Genomic DNA, 9030 nt, shown 5'->3' with positions numbered 1-9030 from the left:
AAGGTGCAGGGAAGAGTTGGAGGTGGCAAACCCTAGGGCAGATGGGCCCTAAGGCCCACCCCAGGTGCGCCTCCCCTCTCTCCCCTTCTGGCCACCACCCAGATGGGATCTGGGGCTGCCGCCACCCCTGGGGAGGGAACCCTAGAGGGGGCGCAGCCCCCTCCCCTCCCCCTATATATACTTGAGGGTCTTGGGGCTGCCAACAGATGAGTTCGACCTCTCCCTGGCGCAGCCCTACCTCTCTCCCTTCTCCTCTCCCGCGGTGCTTGGCGAAGCCCTGCAGGATTGCCACGCTCCTCCATCACCACCACGCCGTTGTGCTGCTGCTGGATGGAGTCTTCCTCAACCTCTCCCTCTCTCCTTGCTGGATCAAGGCATGGGAGACATCACTGGGCTGTACGTGTGTTGAACGCGGAGGTGCCATCCGTTCGGCACTAGGATCTCCGGTGATTTGGATCACGACGAGTACGACTCCTTAAACCCCGTTCTCTTGAACGCTTCCGCTTAGCGATCTACAAGGGTATGTAGATGCACTCTCCTTCCCCTCATTGCTGGTTTCTCCATAGATAGATCTTGCTGGCACGTAGGAAAATTTTAAATTTCTGCTACGTTCCCCAACAGGTGATACGGTAGTCTTCTGGCTGGATCATTGGCAGCATGGAAATAATGTTGTCCTCATGCATCATCGGTTCCCAAGGCTTCATTCATATGTGATTGATGATACGATCACCATTAAAGAACTTATGGAGCTGCCTGGCCTAACCGACAACTTCCACCTGCCCCTGTCGGCTGAAGCTCTTCAGGAATTCACCCAACTCCAATCTTTGCTGCCGCTAATCAATCTTGAGGAGGAAGAGAAGGACATTTGGAAATGGCCATCCAAGTCTGGAGAATATCAGTCAAGGATTTACTATGTGTCTTGCTTCTCACATGTTGTGGTTGATCCCATATTTAAGTGGATATGGAAATGTTCATGCACTCTCAAATTCAATGTTTTTGGCTGGCTCCTTTTGATGGATAGGCTAAACACTAGAGACATGATGCAGCGACGTCATTGGAATATCCAAGATGACACATGTATAATCTGTAATTCTGCCTACCATGAGGACCGTGCCCACCTTTTCTTTGCATGCAACTTCAATCAAAGGGTCTGGAATTACCTTGGCATTTCATGGATTCTTCAACCAAACCAGACTACCTATGAGATGGCTTTATTTGCTAGGAAGGATTTTGGTTTCCCATTTTTCACAGAGGTAGTCTTCACTGCCACATGGAATATTTGGACTCAAAGGAATGGGAAGATCTTCAGAAATGAGCTGCCTTCCTTTAGACCTTGGAGGAGAAATTTTGTCCATGGCATTTCTCTTTTAGCTCATAGAATCAAATGTAAATATAGGAATAGCCTAACCTCCTGGATAGCTGCCCTTCCTTAGTTTCTCTTTGTAAGTATCCTCTTTGTTGTTTTCTTCTTGTAATTTGTAACCTTGTAACTTCTCTGGTTCTTTTTAATAAAGAACTGTGAGGCTGTTGCCTTGCAGTATATAGTCAAAAAAAATTACCGAGCCGTTCGCCCGGACGTGGACGTATAGAGGCAATAGGGGATGCTCTTAGAACTTCAACTTTGTAGTCACAAAATTCTCGCAGAAAAGAAAAGGAAATATTTGTAGTTACAAACAATCCAACCTAGAAATTTTACTTAAACAATCCAACCTAGAAATTTACTTGAACAAATACGTATAGAAGAACGCCAGAAGAGTACAATTAATAACCGGAAAGGTTAAATATTTGATGTCAGGTTTTTAAACATGGGAAATGAATGAGTTTTTTTTTTGACAATTTATATTTGCAGGAGGATGGTAAATTTAGTTTGCAAGCACCGTAATTTCCTGACAAAAATAAATCTAAAACAAATTTGTCATGATCGATGACTAAACTTGTCATCCTCGACGAACATTACGTGCCTTGAAAAACGTTCGTTTTGCCATGCTTAAAACCCTAAATTCGTTGGATATCCAGGTTCAACAATGCGGCAGGGCTCCGCCACGGGGCTCATCTAAGTAGTTTTTTTCTTCGCCGGGAGAATCTGGTTACATCAAGTTACTACGAGCTAGCTCACGCAGTGTTGCGGCGCGCTCGTCTTCCAACTCCTTGATAAGACGCTCGACGCGGTTGTCGAGAGCGTCGTCCATGGCTTTACGTCCCCACGAATCCGTAGGATCACCGCGTAAGCAGGGTCTTCCCAGTAGTTGCCCTTGTACCGCTTGTCGATGAACACTGGGTCAACCTCATCCTCGGATCGCTCGTAGGATCGCTTCGCCCCCGCCGCCGGTGCATATGCAGCGACGGCCTTCCAGTTGTTGTCATCACACTTGTACCGCTTCTCCATCACGGCCGCGTCGAGCTTGCCGTCCGACCGCTCGTGGCCTCTCTTCAGCCCAACCCATACTGGCTCGCATGCATCTGCAGAGTAGTAGTCCATGGCTTCCACAAGCAAACGATGGTGTGCGTACGTGCTTAAGGTTGTTTTAGCTCTGATGATGACGCCGAGCTCGGTCTTCCGTTTGGAGCATATACGAACCCGCGCCACGCGCTTAATCCCGTTCCGATTCGAACTGGGCCAGCTTGGGCCTTGCAGTCCGTCCCCGACTGTGTTTTCCTTTTGACTCCTCCTCCCTTCTCTGACACGTGGGGCCCCACTGCCATGGGCTTCACACTGTATTTTTTTGTGATATTTTTACAGTACAAATCTGACAGCCAGGTCTCATGTCTCTCTGACAGGTGGGCCGCCATTGTCATGGGCTTCACACTGTACTTTTTTGGTGATATTTTTATAGTACATATCCGACAGCCAGGCTTCACGAAACAGGTCACCAACTTCATGGTGTGTTCGTGGCTTTTCTAGGAACATCCATATTTTACTGATTAAGCAACAAAGTCATATAAAATCTCCATAATACACTTCAGAGCATAATGAAAAGTACATGATTGACTGAACACCTACAGGACTTGGCTAAAACTTAGCCCTCGACGGTCTGTTTCGACTCAGCTTAAGACCGGACATGTGTCTTCGTTATGAAAAAAAAGACTTAGCTAAAACAAGAACTACTCCCTCCGTCCGGAAATCCTTGTCATCAAAATGAATAAAAAGTGATGCATCTAGATGTTTTTTAGTTCTATATACATTCATTTTTGTCCATTTTGATGACAAGTTTTTTCGGACGGAGGGAGTACTACATTAAGGTCTTGATGAGGGTGCTTGGAAGAAATCTAACATCTAACATATAAAGCCTCAAGAAGTGCTAGGCACAACCAATGCATCGAGCGCACGGTATCACGGGAGGGAGAAAAGACCACCACACCGCGCCGCGCGTGGGGGTGCAGCGCATATAAAGCCTCAAGAAGTGCTAGGCACAACCAATGCCTCGAGCGCACGGTATCACGGGAGGGAGAAAAGAGCACCACACCGCGCCGCGCGTGGGGTGCAGCGCACTACGCGAAGGAAAAAAACCACCGCGCTGTGGTGAGCCCCGCGCCCGTCCGCTTTCTCCTCCATCCCCCTCGTCTCCAACCCTAAAATCTTTTCCCCCTACATCCGCTCATCCCCTCCACTCCCTCGACAACGGTGGCGGCGGCCCCCTCTGGTGGCGGAGGAGGGGGGAGATGGTGGCGTGGCGGCGACCTTCCCCCCTCGTCATCCTGGATCCCACCGACCCCAAGGCGTGCGGGCGCGGCGGCGACCTGCAAGGGAAGGGCGACGCTCGAATCGATCCAGCGCCATGGATCGGTCCCTGCGGGAGAAAGAGAAAATGAGGGAGAGAGAAGGAAGGAGAGGAAGGAGAAAGAGAGAGGAAAGAGGAGAGGGAGGTGCAGCGTTGACTGACGGCTCGCGCGGTGGTGCGGCAGACGGCGGCCTCAGCGGGTGTGCGACAACACCACGCAGCTCCTGTGCCGCGCAACCCTCTCCTCGCAGGCTCAACAGGAGGTTCCCAAGCCAGCTCGGGCCGCTGCTACCTCTTCCTCGCCGCCCAACAGGTCGCCGTGCTGGGGGAGCAGGGTAGCATCGGGTCCACAGGCTGGGGTGGAGGCCTTCCCAACTTGGACTGCGCGTCCTCCTCTTCGCCGCGTCATCGCCCTGGCCAGCTGAGCACCAACCCGACGGCTCCAGCATCCGATGCCAACACAACGAGGTGAGCTTCACCAAATACTCTCTCTCTGTCTCTCTCTCTCTCTCTCTCTCTCTCTCTCTCTCTCTCTGTCTCTACCTATCTCTTCATGCGGCCTCCTCCCTCTCTGTAATCTTTCGAGATTGATTTTGTTTCCAGGTATACTCCAATCAAACATGTGAATATTTACCAGAGTGCTTCAAGATCGATCTGATGATCCACTACCGCTTTGCTTTTGGGACTAATTTGGATGGGAATGGTGATTTCATGGTTGATTATGATTACTTGGTTCTTGCTCTTGGAGTTACTGTGAATACATTCAACACTCTTGGTATGATGGAGCATTGCCACTTTCTGAAGGTAAAATCCTGATTGGCATTGTGTGTCTCTTTACTGTTCTGCTATTTCTCATGTTTCAATCCTGAGATGTAAGTTACAGTTTAATTTCATGCAAACTCTTGAGATATATGGTATTTGTACCGTGCAGTATTAGTCATATCTTGTGCTTACAGCCTCACATTGTAAATGTCAGGTAGTGGAGGATGCCCAAAAGATTCGAAAGAGTGTGATAGACTGCTTTGAAAAGGCGTCACTTCCTAACCTCAGTGAAGAGGAGAAAAGGAAGATCCTTCACTTTGTGATTATCGGTGGTGGACCTACTGGGGTTGAATTTGCCGTGGAGTTGCATGATTTTATTGTCGAAGATCTGGTGAAGCTATATCCTGCAATTGAAGAAAACTCTCAACTCCTACTTGCGCTCCGCCTCTTCCTCCTTTCCATCGCTCAATAGGAGGCAGCTCATCTGGCCGTGCAGCGGACCGCGTCCTCAGCGGGTCGGTGATGGAGGTTGCAGCTGGTGCACGATGGCGATTCCAACGACAACAGGAATCTGCAACTTGTTAGACTTCTTTGCAACCCCAACAAGGCCCTCGTCTGCTTTGTCTACATACATGCATGATTTCTATGATTGGAATCAGATAGCACTAACTATGTGTCAGACTGCTAATATTTATTTGCTTGATGATCCTTGAAGCGCACTCTACGCTCATATATGATCCCACATATTCTAGGTATAATGATACTATCTTTAGTGTTCTGTTCACGGGAATTTGACAAGTCGCTGCTTAAGATTTCTTAACTTTTGTACAGATGCTTTCTTGAGGTTTTGGCTAAAAATCTGTGGTGTACGTCACTCATCAGGTTGAGTTTTTACCAGTTGCTGATCTTATTATTCTGGTTATATTGTCATGAATAAAAACAAATAGTGCACTTCTTTTTGAGGAATCTTCATGCATATTTGTTGCATCCTTACAAAGTAATTGTACTTTAGGTAACTATGACGGGCTAATGCCTTAAGCTGGGACATACAACAAAATACTTATTTTATGGGAGGAGTTTATGGAACTGGGTAGTGCTCATCAGGATGCTCTTGCAGCAATTGACACAATCGATGTGGCTAATGGAGCCAGTGAGTAACCTTGCCACCCTTCAGTATGGTCAGTTTTAATATATACTACAATTTCTGTATGCAAGAGTGACCTTCTACTGTTCTAAATGCAGTGTTCCGTTTAAAAAGAAATTCCATACGCAGATTTAATGTGTACGATCGAACTATCTTTAGTTTATTAAGGTACTCTTTCTAATATTTTACTGTAATAGCAGGTTTTAGCCAATATTTAGTATTGAGGTGTTGATGACAGCAAACACTATCCTGCTTGTCTGTTTTCTAGACGTGTTTCTATATGCTTTTCGGTTGTTAGTTGTGATACTTTTTATTGTCTTTCGAAATTAAGATGTGCTTTGTATATGTGATGATACTATATACTTTCTATAGTTATTGAACTATATACCATTTTTTTATTTATGCTTATGGAGTGCTTAGTTAATCGCTTGCAAGTAGATTTTATAGATACCAATAGAAATAATAACTTGGGATTTATTTCTGTTCAACCTCTGTGATCTAGATGAGCAAAGCAACAACTTTGGCTTTATTTCTTTGTGATGTAGATGAGCAAAACAGTAACTTGGATTTTAATTCTGTTCTCTATGATGTAGATTAGCAAGATTTCTAACCAACAAAGTAATTTATTTTAGTATGGTTTTGTCACTATGATTGGTAATATGAAGTTTATTTATTCTAGGTTCCTATCTTTAGACAGTCATATCCACGTTCGTACTTTTAGAATAGTTGTTGCAACGGGGAAGAGCATTTCTGCAATAGCAAGATATCAGGACCCAATGGGCATAGGCCGAACCAACCACCATCACTATTGCTTCAGGATTAGATAGCTAACTTCCACTCATAGGTGAGTTTGCTTACTCTACTTTCAGTGTACTGTGCAGATATGTTGGTTAGAAATTTTGCTATGTGTCTGTCAAGTTGATTAGATATGAAAAATATGCTCTATAATACCCACATAATACTTGTTTAAATTGGCTTTTCCCTGGTTCATCAGTGCACACGTGAAACCGGTAATAAGAAGAGAATCACCTGATTTTTTAATTGTCTATTTTAGTAAGCATGTTCATAATATTAGGATAGTTTAATTTGAGAACAATTGGCTGGAGGAATGATGTAATTTGATACTCTGTTATGTTGATCTCCAGAGAAATTTGGTTTTTGGTTTTTCATTGATGTACGTTAATCTGTTGTGAATCTTGTTTGCTTGCACCAATTATGTGTAACAATTAGAGGGGAACTTTTGGAACTCATACATTCTATTTCAGTTAATGTTCAAAGCAACTTTCCTGTGTGAATCTGATAATCTCACTGAAACATGTGTTTCATTGTGTATATTCAGCCTGTCGAGTCAAGTTTCAGACTGATCATGTATCCCCTTGATATTCACTGGATGGAATCCCTTGTTTTACTCAAACTGAACCTTCTACAAACATCGGAAAAGCAACAGTAATAAAGATGGACAGAAATTCCAAAAATAAGGTTAGTTCTTTTTTGTTCCGTATCATTCTCTTTACCGTTCCTTTTGGTACTATACTCCAAAAAAGAGGCAATCGGAAATATTTAGGTCCACTAAAAAGTAATTCTAGAGCTCGCAGAGTTCTCATTTTCCAGATTTGCAGTAGTATTCGCTTTTGGTTTGCATGATATTGGTTGTATCTCCCTGACAACTTCTCTTCGGTTGGTGTAGGTGTTTTTTATGGATGTAGCTGGTTGCGATGAAGCTAAACAAGAAATAATGCTATCACTTATTACCTTTGTCCTTCAAATTTGAGTATAGGCCTGCGCAATAATGAATATTTGTGTCTCATTGCTCCAGCATGGTCAATAAAGATATGTTGACCCAGGAAATGTGGGTTTATCATAGGTCCTACTGTATGCGTTGATAAATGAAATATGACATTTCCGGTTATATGCTATCACTTATTGCCTCTGTCCTTTGCATTGAGTATAGGCCTGTGAAATAATGGTGTATTTGTGTGTTGATTCGTTTGTTTTCCTTCATGTTCTGGTTCTAAGGTACCAGGACAAACCCAGAGTTATTTGTAAAAAGTGCTTTCCAATGTACCAATATTTTGTATCCTTTCTAATGCTTAAAAAAGAAGCGAATAATTCTTTTAGAATATGTAATATCCGACATGTGTAACACACCTTAAGAGACTACTAAGTTATCCTGTATAATTGGCACGCCCTACTTTTATAGTAATAAATATATCATGTGCTGCTCCATACAGGTGATACATTGCATTTACCATAGTATTTGATTACATATGATAACATAAAATCTGTTTTTTCCTTAGCGGTTCGGCACACTTAGTGCATAGAAACAGAGTACAGGCAAATTGATTAGATGCATTAGTTAAGAACACTGATTTTTTTGGAAAGCTTCATCATGACATCGATATTGGTTTCGCCTTACTGCCACTCAGAGGTTGGATGGAGCATCGAGGATTTCAGGCTTGGGGTGGCCACGTGTTGCAGGAAAGCAGGAAGAGTTGGATGTGTTCTGTAGAGACCAGGTGATCAATGTCGTTGCCGCCAGGTACCTGAAGTACAACACTTCTAAATTTGGTCATTTATTTATCCTCATAGCTGGTTCCCTTGACACTTTTTCTTAGAAACATGATCAAAGATACAAAAAGTAATACTTCTGAAGCAGAAGTGGCAGTATAGTGTGCATGCCGTATTGACCTGTTCATGCCAATGGCAGAAGTATCTGATTCATCCGACCTAATTCAAGTTAACTTGAGTGCAGCAGTAGATAAACATTCACTTATAAATTCTACTCCAAATGGACAGTAATAGTAGTACGTGGGCAGTGTAAAATGTGTTTTTGTTAGTTCAGTGAAAATTAGAGATCAACCTAATGGTACTTCATTTTTATTCTAATCCGCCAAATGCTATTAAGGAAATGAAGTTTCTTCCTCGATCAAGTTATCAGTCGTTGGTTCACTCTTGCCCTTTGCGCTGGATGAGACGGGGAGGAGGAGGAGGAGAGTGTGGGGGCATCTGGAGAGGAGCGAGGGCGAGAAGTAGCAAGAGATTCCTTAATAGCATTTGGCAGATTAGAATAAAAATGAAGTACCATCAGGTTGATCTCTAATTTTTACTGAACTAACAAAAACACATTTTCTCCACATTTCCCTTTGCGCTGTCAGTGAAAATGTTATACGTCTTAGCTACCTCTGCTCGCTTTCGATGTTCAGTTCACTACTTTACTGCTCTTTCCTTAATTTTGAGAGGATAAAGGAGAGGGAGCTACAACGGCAGGAGAAGAATGCAATGAGGTGCGGTCTTCTGTTCGATGCCAAGGGCCTGTCCGGCAGTGATTTCCACGGTGAGTACTCCACTACACGCCTTCCGTCGAATCCAGAGAAGAACATTTATCACCACCACCATGCATGTTCT

At 44.0% G+C, this 9030-nt stretch overlaps 2 long non-coding RNA genes across 2 annotated transcripts; both read left to right on the top strand.

The window, feature by feature from the left end:
- Positions 1-4706: 4706 nt before the first annotated feature.
- Positions 4707-5955, top strand: LOC119280907. Its single transcript, XR_005138212.1, has 4 exons — positions 4707-5233; positions 5313-5363; positions 5494-5631; positions 5724-5955. It is a non-coding gene; the product is annotated as an uncharacterized LOC119280907 (long non-coding RNA).
- A 395-nt stretch (positions 5956-6350) lies between these two features.
- Positions 6351-7719, top strand: LOC119280906. The gene is made up of 3 exons (XR_005138211.1): positions 6351-6469; positions 6965-7104; positions 7313-7719. It is a non-coding gene; the product is annotated as an uncharacterized LOC119280906 (long non-coding RNA).
- The last annotated feature ends 1311 nt before the right edge of the window (positions 7720-9030 follow it).

Source organism: Triticum dicoccoides, chromosome 3B (genome assembly GCF_002162155.2).
Source record: "Triticum dicoccoides isolate Atlit2015 ecotype Zavitan chromosome 3B, WEW_v2.0, whole genome shotgun sequence".
Classification (NCBI taxonomy): Eukaryota; Viridiplantae; Streptophyta; class Magnoliopsida; order Poales; family Poaceae; genus Triticum; species Triticum dicoccoides.
Note: the sequence above shows the minus strand (reverse complement) of the source record. Positions and strands in the feature narration are given on the sequence as shown.